Below are 12,052 nucleotides of genomic sequence, written 5' to 3'. Positions count from 1 at the left end.
ACTCAGATTGGTTTTCTCCAACTTTTCCCTAAGGTTCTCACCCGTTTTTTCTTCCCTTCATTTACTGTCCCTGTTCTCTTTGTCCTCCAAAAATGACAATAGCAACTGTCCATGGAGCCTTTGTCTGAACAACTAGGTGCCTTGTGCCTTGCTGAGGAAGTCCCACTCTTCCTTCCCATTTGGCCCCCAGTCACTGTAACTTTAGCCTTATTTTATAAATGAAAGAAAAGAGAAATTTGCCCCAGGTCACACAGCCGGCCCTGGTAGCTCCAGTTCCCAAACCCCCACGTCTTCATCCCATGCCTGTTCTTCTCCAGCATCCTTTGTGTTTCTTCCCGTGCTCTCGCCCACTCTCTACCAGGTTTGGAACTGGTGAGAAACTGAGAAAGAGACAGGAGGGAAGGAAGAGGAAGAAGCAGGACCAAAAGAGAAACAGCAAGAACTCTAAATTGGCAAAGTTAAATTAAGAACCTTAGAGATTTGGGCCAGGTAACTTTAATTCACAAACATCCAATGTATTCAGTCCCACTGATTCACATTTGAGGAAACAGCCCTGGAAAGAGATTGCATTTGCTCAGATAATGGGAATTAACACACAATAAAAAAGCATCCAGAATGTCCAACTCCAAGGACGGTGCCCTTGGTACCAGGCAGAGAGCTACATAGTCATTTTCTGCCTGTGTTCATCCTGAACCCTGTAATTCCTCTTCCTGAGGACATAGGAGCAGAGTTGGGAGGGAGCAGCAACAACAAGGTAAATCTGGTGCAAGCTTCATCCACAGATCCAGCAGGGAAGGTGGAACCCTTGGTTTTATGTGAATGCCTGTGTCATAGGTCAGGGTGGTGGTGTGTTTAGGATATCTGAGGCCCTGTAGCAGACATAGGCACAAAGCCTGTGGTTGAAGATCCTCTGAGCCTTTGTCTGGAATTTCTCCAACACTCTGATCCTTCACAGAACACAGACCTGTCACTACGAGCCCAGCTGGGACTTGTTTCCTGCTTGCTAATCTCTGAATGTCCATGAAGAGGCTCATCTGCAGTCAGTGCACTTATCTGATTCCAGGAAGAGCAGCCTGGGTAGCAAGAGTCAGCAATACAAGTTCAATGTCTGAATTCTCCTTGACTGCTTGCACTGCCCAAGTGAACACTGCACACAGAGACACTTGGCAGAAGAGCTTCACACCACCTCCTACGCCAAGAAGCTGAGGCCATGCCGAGCAGAGCGTGTCTCATCTTCCATCTATAGCAGCTCAGGTTCCTTTAAGCACTGATGAACTCCCCAGGGTGCTTCAGGACCAGATTCAGACACAGTTAGCTAGAATGCTAGCCACCACTGCCCTGGATGAGTGAAGGTCTTGCTGGATCCAAGGGCAGTTCCCAGACATTCCAAGAATTCCTTTTTCTTAGAAGTCCTAGGAGCCTTCAGCCAGGGACATTTGATACACAGAGCATTCAGAAGGTGTGAACACACATTTCTTCTTCCAAGTAACAAAGATTAGTGTGTCTCACAGGAAAGGGACAAAGAATACTAAGTACAAAGATTTCTGGGAACTGACAGCAGATTTTGAAGACCAGTCCAGAGACAAGGGACAGACACATCGTAGGCAGATTAGACTTTTCCCAGGAAGGTAGCACATAGGGTCTGAAGTCAGTTTAAGAGAAGGTACTCCTCGAGTAATACTGAAGCACCAATTAGTGTTGAAATAATGCAAAGATAACTTCATAGTCAAGCTGACTTTGGCATCTTTGAGCATGCTACATGTGTTCCCAACCTACACTTTCCAAGTTTGATAGAAGGATGAAAATCCCTCTCCCATAAATTGTAAAGTTCATTACAACCACAGACAAATGTAATGTAAACTATTTGAGTGTTAAAGTGAATTCCGGCCGGCACCGTGGCTCACTAGGCTAATCCTCCGCCTTGCAGCGCCGGCACACTGGGTTCTAGACCCGGTTGGGGAGCCGGATTCTGCCCCAGTTGCCCCTCTTCCAGGTCAGCTCTCTGCTGTGGCCAGGGAGTGCAGTGGAGGATGGCCCAAGTGCTTGGGCCCTGCACCCCATGGGAGACCAGGAGAAGCACCTGGCTCCTGCCATCGGATCAGTGCGGTGCACCAGCCACAGCGCGCCGGGCGCGGCGGCCATTGGAGGGTGAACCAACGGCAAAAGGAAGACTTTTCTCTCTGTCTCTTTCCCTCTCTGTCCACTCTGCCTGTCAAAAAATAATAAAAAAATAAAAAATAAAATAAAGTGAATTCCACTCACATTTTGACATTATATGGTTTTTAATTAACCCCCATGAGGGAGACGTTTTGGCTTCTTCTTGGACATAATGTCATCCACAGACACGTCCCAATTAAAGGAACATTCTATACATATGACCTCCATTACTTTTCTCCAATGGCTCTGGCTAGACCAGGGTGACACTTATATCCCAGGGATGCCCATTCATGAGCTGGTTGATGTATCAAATTTTCATGAGACTAAAACCTTTGACCAGTTTTGGGATTGTGAAACAGGAAACAAGAGAATAATCAAGCCACTAGGAAAAGAAACACAAGGCAGTGAAAAATATTAACACAAGAATTGGAGTAAAGAAAAAGGCATAGAAGGTTTGGAACACGGATGGTAATGGATGGCAACACAATGGAAGCAGAGATAGAAAGGTATAGTTGAGTTAATAGGGAAGCCCAGAGGGAAGTCCGCAAATGCCTAGTACTGACTTCCCTACAGATATCCTAAGTCTGGTTCCTGTCTCTAAGAGCAAGAAGATATCAGTTTCTTTTATTGCATTCCTGTGAAATTCCCATTGCCTTTATGACAACATATCTCCTTTCCTCAACCAAGTTTCTATGGGTCTGTCTTTTGCAGGCCAAAGGATTTAATTCATATGGCAACAAGTAAGTATGTGAGATTCTGGATGGATATTAGCCATACACATATATTAAGAGGGGTATCTCTGGGCCAGCACCATGGCTCACTTGGTTAATCCTCTGCCTGCAGTGCCGGCATTATATATGGGCGCCGGGTTCTAGTCCTGGCTGCTCCTTTTCCAGTCCAGCTCTCTGCTGTGGCCCGGGAGGGCAGTGGAGGATGGCCCAAGTGCTTGGGCCCTGCACCCCATGGGAGACCAGGAGGAAGCACTTGGCTCCTGGCTTTGGGTAGGCACAGCGACGGCCATGGCGGCAATTTGGGGGGTGAACCAACAGAAGGAAGACCTTTCTCTCTATCTCTATCTCTCTCTCTCACTGTCTAACTCTATCTGTAAAAAAAAGGGGGGGCAGTATCTCTGATAATAACTGCAGGAAGTTTTGCTCTAAGTCTTCACAACTTCATGCAAAATCAAATCGTAAAGGCTACCACCCTTCAGTTTCCTTCCAGGCTGCAGGATGGACTGAGGGACTTGAACATGAACCTTTTGAAGGGAGGTACTGATTTACATAATGGTTATAAGAGAGCTTCAGCATATTCCCTTTTCCCCAAAATGCATCATGCTCCTTTTTAAAAAAAATAATCAAGGGAAGGGGACGTTAATGTTCTTTATTTTCTTTGCTTAGTTTAATGTAGACAGCAAGGGAGATGAGAATTCGTGGACTAAGCAATTTGCTGGAGTGGCTGTTAAAGTGATGTGTGGAGGGGACCACAGCAAAACCTGCTTAATACCCAGAAACACCTGCTGGGAAATATTTTTTCTGCATGGATTGCAAACAGCATTAAAATAATTTTCTCGCCTTTAACAAAAGAGGAGGGGTAGGAGAGGCAGTAATGTTTCCATGGGTAAGCATTGTGGGACAGAACTGGAGAGAAGGAAGAGCTAAGCTAGAGGCTGGCAAGGAAGGCAAGGGTCTCTGCTAACTTGGGGCGGACCGCTCTGCTGCCTTGACCTTTGTTCTGCAGCTCCAAGCAAACTGCTGGCTCAGGCCATGAATTCCCACTTGGCTGTCCTCATTTCAGAGTCTTGGGGGATCTCAACTTCAAATCCTCTCCATAGCTCAGTGTGGTCCAAGCATTTCATTGAGTGTGGAGGGTGAGGAGAAGGCCCATCAGGGTCCACCCCTCACTGAGGAGGTCAGTAATCAACATTCCCTTTCTGTCCACTCCCCTCTACCCTAGCGCAGGTTGTGAGCACCTTTCAGCACAATTATTTCAGTGGCCACCCACCTGTCGCTCCCCGTCTTCGTGGGGGAACAACACTAAGCCCTGCCTAGGCTTCATATCCGAGTCACGGCACCATTATGTCGCTCCCCATTTTCGTGGAGGAGCGACACTGGACCCTGCGCTGTTCTTTCGTCTGCTCGGCCCTCCCCGGGTTTGCTGCTGGTTCTTCCCGGGTTGGCTACTATCCCTTCCACCTCCGTGGAAGGGCGGTTCCCCCTGGCCGCTTTCCCCACTTCCGCAGGGGAGCAGCACACCGCCGGCCGGCTCTCTCGGGGGCTGCACAGGTGTTCCTCCAGCTAGATGTTCCCCTTAGATGTTCCCGGTGCATGCCGTCTCTCTCCTCCTTTATAGTCCTCCTCTGCCAATCCCAACTCTGCTGCCCACACGCCGAGTACGCTGCTCTCCTCCAATCAGGAGCAAGTCCTACAGTTTATTGGTTGAACTGGAGGCAGCTGTGTAGGAGCTGTTTTCTTCTCTCCCAGCGCCATATTGTGGGAGAGCAGATGCATAGAATAAGTCTTAATTCCAGTAACTTAGTCCAGTCCGGATTGCTCCCCACACCCACCTGGTCTCTTTACTTCTGGTTTCTCGTTTCTCAATTGGCCCTCCTACACTGGTGCCATCAATGTCCAAAATGAAACCAATCCTATGTGGCAAAAGCTCAAAAACTTCTATGACTTCCTTTTGTCCATGGAACTGAGTCCTAACCTCTCAGTCCCGCAACTCATACTCTCCACAATCTGACTCCAGGCCACATCGCTCCTCTAAGCACTCCTCGGATTCCTTTGCTCTGTGCCTTTATTCTCGCTGTTACTCTCTCAGGAGTTCCTTTTCCTCCCAGGGGACTCTAAACTTCAGGCACTCGAAGATAGAAACAACCAGGATATTGTGGGCATAAATCGGATGTTTGAGAAGCAAATTAACAAGTCCAGGTTTGTGTAATGTTAAAGTGGAAGTACTTTGGGGGCCCCCAAAAACTATTCAAAGGACCTGGGAAATATTTTACAGATTCAAAGAGGAGCATCACAGCTGGCAGAATAGATTTAGGAGAGGTTGTCTAGAAGATCATAAACAGCCCAAGCAGCACTTATTTTACGTTTGGTTAGGGAGTGGATGCTTTTGAGATGATTTGTTTTTTGCCCCCAATCCCTGGGTTCCTTTTTGTAGGTATGGCTCTTGTTTCATCTATTGTTCATCTCAAAATTACATCCAGCTAATTTGGACCTTAAAAGACCCTGAATAATTGGTCACCAACAGATGCAGAAGAATCACAGATCAGTGGGTATCATGATGACACATACCAGGAATTCCACCAACTCTCATTCTCCAAGAGGAATTTCTGCTTCAAGGGTACTTGCTAGGGTATTGCATACAGCCACCCTTGGAAGTGTTAAGTGCATTTTGGTTTTCACATGGTTCCCAGAACAAAATGCTGACCTCTATCTCTTCCTCAAATTGCTACCCTCTCATAGAAGGAAAAGGTTTTCATGAACATGTATCCAAGCTGGGAAAGTTCCTTAACTTCTTTCCCCATAAAACACATAAAGGGGCTGGATTAGTCATAGTAGACAAGTTATGCTAAGGTAGAAGTGACTCCAAGATTCTGTGGTTCCTAATAACCAACATCTGTTGCTCGCTCATGCTACATGTCTACCACAGGTAAGCATCAGTTTTGTTCTATACCATTTTATTTGGAGCCCAAGACTGTGAGAGTAACCTCTATCTGATACATTACTGGTCTCATAGGCCAAAGTGCGAACCACCCAATGGCTTTTCAAACTTCTGTGTTGAAGTAACCCTTCTTCTTGGAAGAGTCACATTTAACTTCTGCTCATATTTTAGTGGTCAAAAGCAAACACACAACCATGTGACAGAGATGTGTAATTCCTCCATAGGAGGAGCTGCAAATATTATAATCAATAATACAACCTACCTGCAAGGGTGAACACCATGCGACACCAGTTGACCCTCTTACTTCTGCATGCTTTAAGTATATCCACAACAGTTGGTAGTCAGAACTGAAACTCCTGTAGAGGTCAAGCATATCACACCAATATGTCAATAAACTATAGGGAAAAGAGGGTATAGTGAGGCCTGAGGCAAACAAACACTCCAAAACAATTTTTAAAAACCCAAACAAATAGTATTTAGGAACCAGATTTAAACCTAGAATGATAAGCAGGCATTCCGTACAGCTATTAAGAGACCATGTGGGACACCTCCATCACATTTTTGAATGCCTGAGTCCAAGTCATAGCTCTGCTTCCAATTCCAACTTCTTGCGAATGTACAACCTGGGAAATACCAGAAGATAACTCAAGTGCTTGGGTCCCAGCCACCCATGTGGGAGACCTAGAGTTCCAGGCTCCTTGCTTCAGGCTGTCCTAGACCAGTACTGCAAGCATCTAGGGAGCGAACGAGCAGATGAGAGCTCTATCTGCCTTTCAATTAAAATGGCAAATAATTTAATTTTTAAAATAAATCCAGAATGATTTTTGTTAGGAAATATGTATATATATACATATATATGTGTGTATATATATATATATATATATATATATAGTTGATGAGGAAAACTATCTATTGCGTGTCCATCCTATCTTTACAAATATTAACTTCAGTATCCTTAGGATCCAGAGTTGTCTGCCTTTGATATTTAAACAAAACTAAGACCTGTATCACATATCCTATAGGAAAAACCAGGACCTCTTTAAGACTACTGTGAATCCTTGAGGCTTCATTCCCATTTGCATTTTTGCCTCTGAGTCACGTGTACTAAATACCCCCTCCCTACCACAGATGGGACAGACATGCCATTCAGCGTCATTTCCTCAGTGTTGCCCATGACCATTCATTCATACAGCACACAACTGAGGGCTTAGAGGGGTGGGAGGGGAAGTTCTAGTCCAGCAACACTGAAGCCACCCTACCCCACAGTCACTCCCTCCTGCCCTGCTTCTAGCCCCATGGTACCCAATCCCACTTATCCCACCTCCTACTCTACTTTCATCCTCACCCCTACATTTGTGCCTGTGTAACATAGAACAGTTCAACTATTACTTTGCTTTGCTGTCTCATTCCAAACTAGGAAAATGGGATCTACCTTCCACCCTCCTGGAGTCTTTTTCTGGTCTTTCTACAAAACCCCCTTCACAACAGGTACTTTGTAACCTCTTGTTACAGTAAGAATGTTCACCCTACAATACTTAAAATAACTGACTGAGGTAGACTGTTGCTGAAATCTTACAACTTAGAACTTGAAATGATAATTCCACGATAGATTTTTTTCTAGATTTGAACCATACAACCCATGGCCATGCTGCTCAGTCAGTTACAGGCCTACAGAATGTCTTACAGGAATAGTGATTCTTATCATGAGTAGAAGAGTGGGCAAGGAAGTCAGGAGCAAATATGGCAGACACATTTGAATGCTGGGGAGCTCCTTAAAAGCCTCTGTTTCTCTACAGCTCTCTTTGAGGAGACCATTTTTTTCCCTTGTTATAAGAGGAAACTGTCTCTCCAAATTGATCTGAATAACACTCCCTAACCTGAGTCTCACTGACAGCTTTAGATTCAGAGTTAGGCTCCTGACACCTCCACAGAGAAGCCAGCATTACTGCAGAAGTACACAGGACTTGAAAATCCAAGAAATTAAATTCAGGAGCACCTTGGCTATAAGTGAGACTGTCGCTCCCTCTCTTCGTGGAGGAACGACACAGGACCCTGCGCTGTTCTTTTGTCTGCTCGGCCCTTCCCGGGTTTGCTGCTGGTTCTTCCCGGGTTGGCTGCTGTCCCTTCCACCTCCGTGGAAGGGCGGTGCCCCCTGCCACTTTCCCCACTTCCGCGGGGGAGCGGCACACCGCCGGCCGGCTCTCTCGGGGGCTGCACAGGTGTTCCTCAGGTGTTCCCCTTAGATGTTCCTGGTGCATGTTGTCTCTCTCCTCCTTTATAGTTCTCTTCCACCAATCCCAACTCTGCTACCCACACGCCGAGTACGCTGCTCTCCTCCAATCAGGAGCAGGATCAGCTCCTGCAGGTTACTGGTCGAACTGGAGGCAGCTGTGTAAAAGTTGTTTACTCCTCTCCCAGCGCCATATTGTGGGAGAGCAGATGCACAGAATAAGTCTTAATTCCAGTAACTTAGTCTAGTCCGAGTTCTCCCCACATGAGACCACAGACTACACTGGGATCAGCACCTCTTCATCATTCATACAGCCACGTGGGAACATTCGCAACTCAGTTTCCAGTCCAGGCTTCCAGGCTGAAGCTCTGACAGGATTGAAGCTTGACTACTTTTATCACATCCTGGAATCTGGTTCACTGCCCCCTTTCCCTGTAGCCAGTGATCCCCTAGCTCTCACCATGAAATTAATCTTGCAATCACTGCTAAACATGTGGGACACAGTGAGAACACAAATGTCTCCACCCTTGGTAAGTTTCCATTCTGCTGAATGCAGACAGATAATAAAAATTTGTATTAAGTATTTCAATTATATAACATATTAGAGGGTAAACAAGTACCATGGAGAAAATATGTCAGAGAAGATATGTCCTCTTATCTTCTCTTTAAGAAAATGTTGGATGGGGGACGGCGCCATGACTCACTTGGCTAATCCTCTGCCTGCGGCACCAGCATCCCATATGGGCACAGAGTTCTAGTCCTGGCTGCTCCTCTTTCAGTCCAGCTCTCTGCTGTGGCCCGGGAAAGCAGCTGAGGATGGCCCAAGTGCTTGGGCACCTGCACCCACGTGGGAGACCAGGAGGAAGACCTGGCTCCTGGCTTCGGATTGGCGTAGCTCCGGCCGTAACAGCCATTTTGGGGGTGAACCAACAGAAGGAAGACCTTTCTCACTGTCTTTCTCTCTCTCTCACTGTCTAACTCTATCTGTCAATAAAAAAAATGCCTTCTCTTTAAAAAAAAAAGAAAATGTTGGATGTACATAGGTTAGCCCAGCATTTCTCAATCTCAGCACTACTGACATAGGGGATCGGATTATTCTTTGTGTGGTGGCTATCCTTTGCATTGTAGGATGCAGAGCAGCATATATTCACTAGAGATCATTAGCACACCTTTCCCCCTGTTGTGGCAATCAAATATATCTGTAGGCACTGCCCAATTTCCACCAGAGGGTATAGTCACATCCAGCTGAGAGCCGTTGGGTTAGAGACACAGAGGTAAAATCATTAAGCACATACTCAAAGATAAGGGAAGACCCTCAATTCAGTCTCTTTCACTCACTTAAGGTATCAGCTCTGTGACCTCGTCCCTATTTCTTAACCTCTATATCTCTTTCTCTATCTGTGAAATAGGATTAATTGCATTACCCTTCAACAGATGCTGATTTAAAGAATTAAACACAACATAGATGTAGGTAGATCACCTGGTGTGCAAGGCCAATATAGAATTAATAAGCCTTTCCTGCTCAAAACTGAAAACTAGAAGCTTACTTTTTCCACTTGGTAATCTTCTGTAGAAGAAAAGCAGGCAATACCGTTATTTTATAAAAGGGTAAACCTGGAGGATAATAGGTTAAACACTGTGTCCAAAGCCACACAATTAGAAAGTAGCAGAGTTATGACAAACCATCAAATCTTGGTTTGCCTTAAATCTCAGTTTTGTGTCTTCTCCCTGATTCCACTACCTCGCTAATTTTAACTTGCTTGCCATGGGTTAAGGACATAACTGCCTACAGAACAAGATACACTAGTCAAAGAACACATTTGGATCACAACAGTTTTTCCCACAAGTTGATCAAATTCCTCTATGACCTTGATTTATATACATTGGTGTGACTTCCCAAGAAACTCCCATCCAACAGACCCAGTCTACCCACCTCCAACACAGTGACAACATGGAAGCCCAGATCAGAGTGCATCCTATGTGTGGACATTTTCTTCACATTGAAAGTTGGTAGGAAACAACCCAGTCAAGAAGTGGGCAAAGCACTTAAATAGACATTTCTCAAAAAAGGAAAACCAAATGGCCTACAGGTACATGAAAAAATGTTCAGGATCACTAGCCATCAGGGAGATGCAAATCAAAACCACAATGAGGTTTTACCTCACCTCAGTTAGAATGGTTCTCACACAGAAATCAACAACAAATGCTGGTGAGGATATGGGGCAAAAAGGTACCATAATCCACCACTGGTGGGAATGCAAACTGGTAAAGCCATTATGGAAGACAGTTTGGAGATACCTCAGAAATCCAAATATAGCCCTACAATATGACACACCCATCCCACTCCTCAGAATACCCAAAGGAATGAAATCAGCAAATAAAAGGGGTCATCTAAACCTCCATGCTTACTGCAGCTCAATTCACAATACCCAAGATATTGGAAGACTGGATAAAGAAACTAAGGGATATGTACACCATGGAATACTACACAGCAGTTAAAAAAATGGAATTCAGTCATTTGCAACTAAACGGATGAATCTGAAAAAAATCATTCTTAATGAAAATAAGCCAGTTCCAAAGTGACAAATATCATATGTTCTCCTTGATCTGTGACAACTAACAGAGCACCTAAAAGGAAACATGTGAAACTGACACTATGAAAAACAATCACTTGAACAGTCCTTGTATTCACTGTCGAGGGACAGTTTATTATTTCATTTTATTTATTTTTTTATTCTCTACTTACTACCATTGGTTGAACTCCTTACTTGATGTAGAATTAATCATAGATGTATTAAGTCAACTGAAAATAAATCCCAGTTAAAAATAAGAGTTGGAATGAGAGAGGGAGGAGCTATAAAGATCAGCACATATTCCCACAGAATTACCTGGTAAGTCAAAGAGATCATATAAATAAGACCAAATGCCTGGTAGTAACAATAGATAGAATTACAAATCAAAGAAAGTTACATTATGGGAAGCAGTCCACATAGCAGACCCATAGAATGACAAACACCCTAAACAGCACTCTGACCTCAGAATCAGCCCCTAAGGCCTGGCTGAAAACACCATGAGAGCATTTCAGGCATGGAAAGCCAAGACATAGTAGCAAAAATGATTTTGCATGAAGGATCTCTATGAGTGAGACCTCAGAGGAAAGAAGGGGCCATCAAAGAAGGCTGTACTTTTCTTTGAAGGGAGGAGAGAACTTCCTCTTGTCTAAACTTATTTAGACAGGGCCATAGGCAAGGCCAATATAGAAGGCCTTTGATCTCTAGTGAATATATGCTGCTCTGCATCCTACAATGCAAAGGATAGCCACCACACAAAGAATAATCCGATCCCCTATGTCAGTAGGCCCTGTCATAGGCCCTGTCTAAATACCGATGGAGTTTTTGGACTCAAAAGGCTTTCATAGCCTTGGCAGCTCATGTCAAGAGCCTCGGGTGATCACTGACGTCATAAATAAGAGTGTCAGTTGTTAAATCAACAACAGGAATTACTGTACACTTGCTCCCCATGTTGGACCTCTGTCCTTAATGAATTGTACTATGAGAATTAAAGGTAAAACTTGTCTTCAAACTGTACTGTACACTTTGTGTATCTGTGTGGGTGCAAATAGTTGGAATCTCTACTTAGTATAGAGTTGGTCTTCTGTATATAAAGACAATTAAAAATGAACCCTAATGGAAAATGGAATGGGAGAGGGAGTGGGAGGTGGGATGGGAGTGGGGGTGGCAGGCCAGGAATGGGAGGAAGAAACACTGTATCTCTAAAAGCTGTACATATGAAAATTTGTATTCATTAGATAAAAACCTTAAATTAAAAAAAATAAAGTTGCTAGGGCAAATGTGGGGGCACTCTATACCCAAGCTTCCCTTACAGAACATCAGCATCTCACAAGCTCAGACACAAACAAGATTCAAATAACCAAATGACCTGAGGAAAGGAAGAAAGGCGTAAGACTGGATGAGGCCATAGCCCACAGCCTTGGAC

The sequence above is a fragment of the Oryctolagus cuniculus genome, chromosome 6 (assembly GCF_964237555.1).
Source record: "Oryctolagus cuniculus chromosome 6, mOryCun1.1, whole genome shotgun sequence".
NCBI lineage: Eukaryota > Metazoa > Chordata > Mammalia > Lagomorpha > Leporidae > Oryctolagus > Oryctolagus cuniculus.
Note: the sequence above shows the minus strand (reverse complement) of the source record.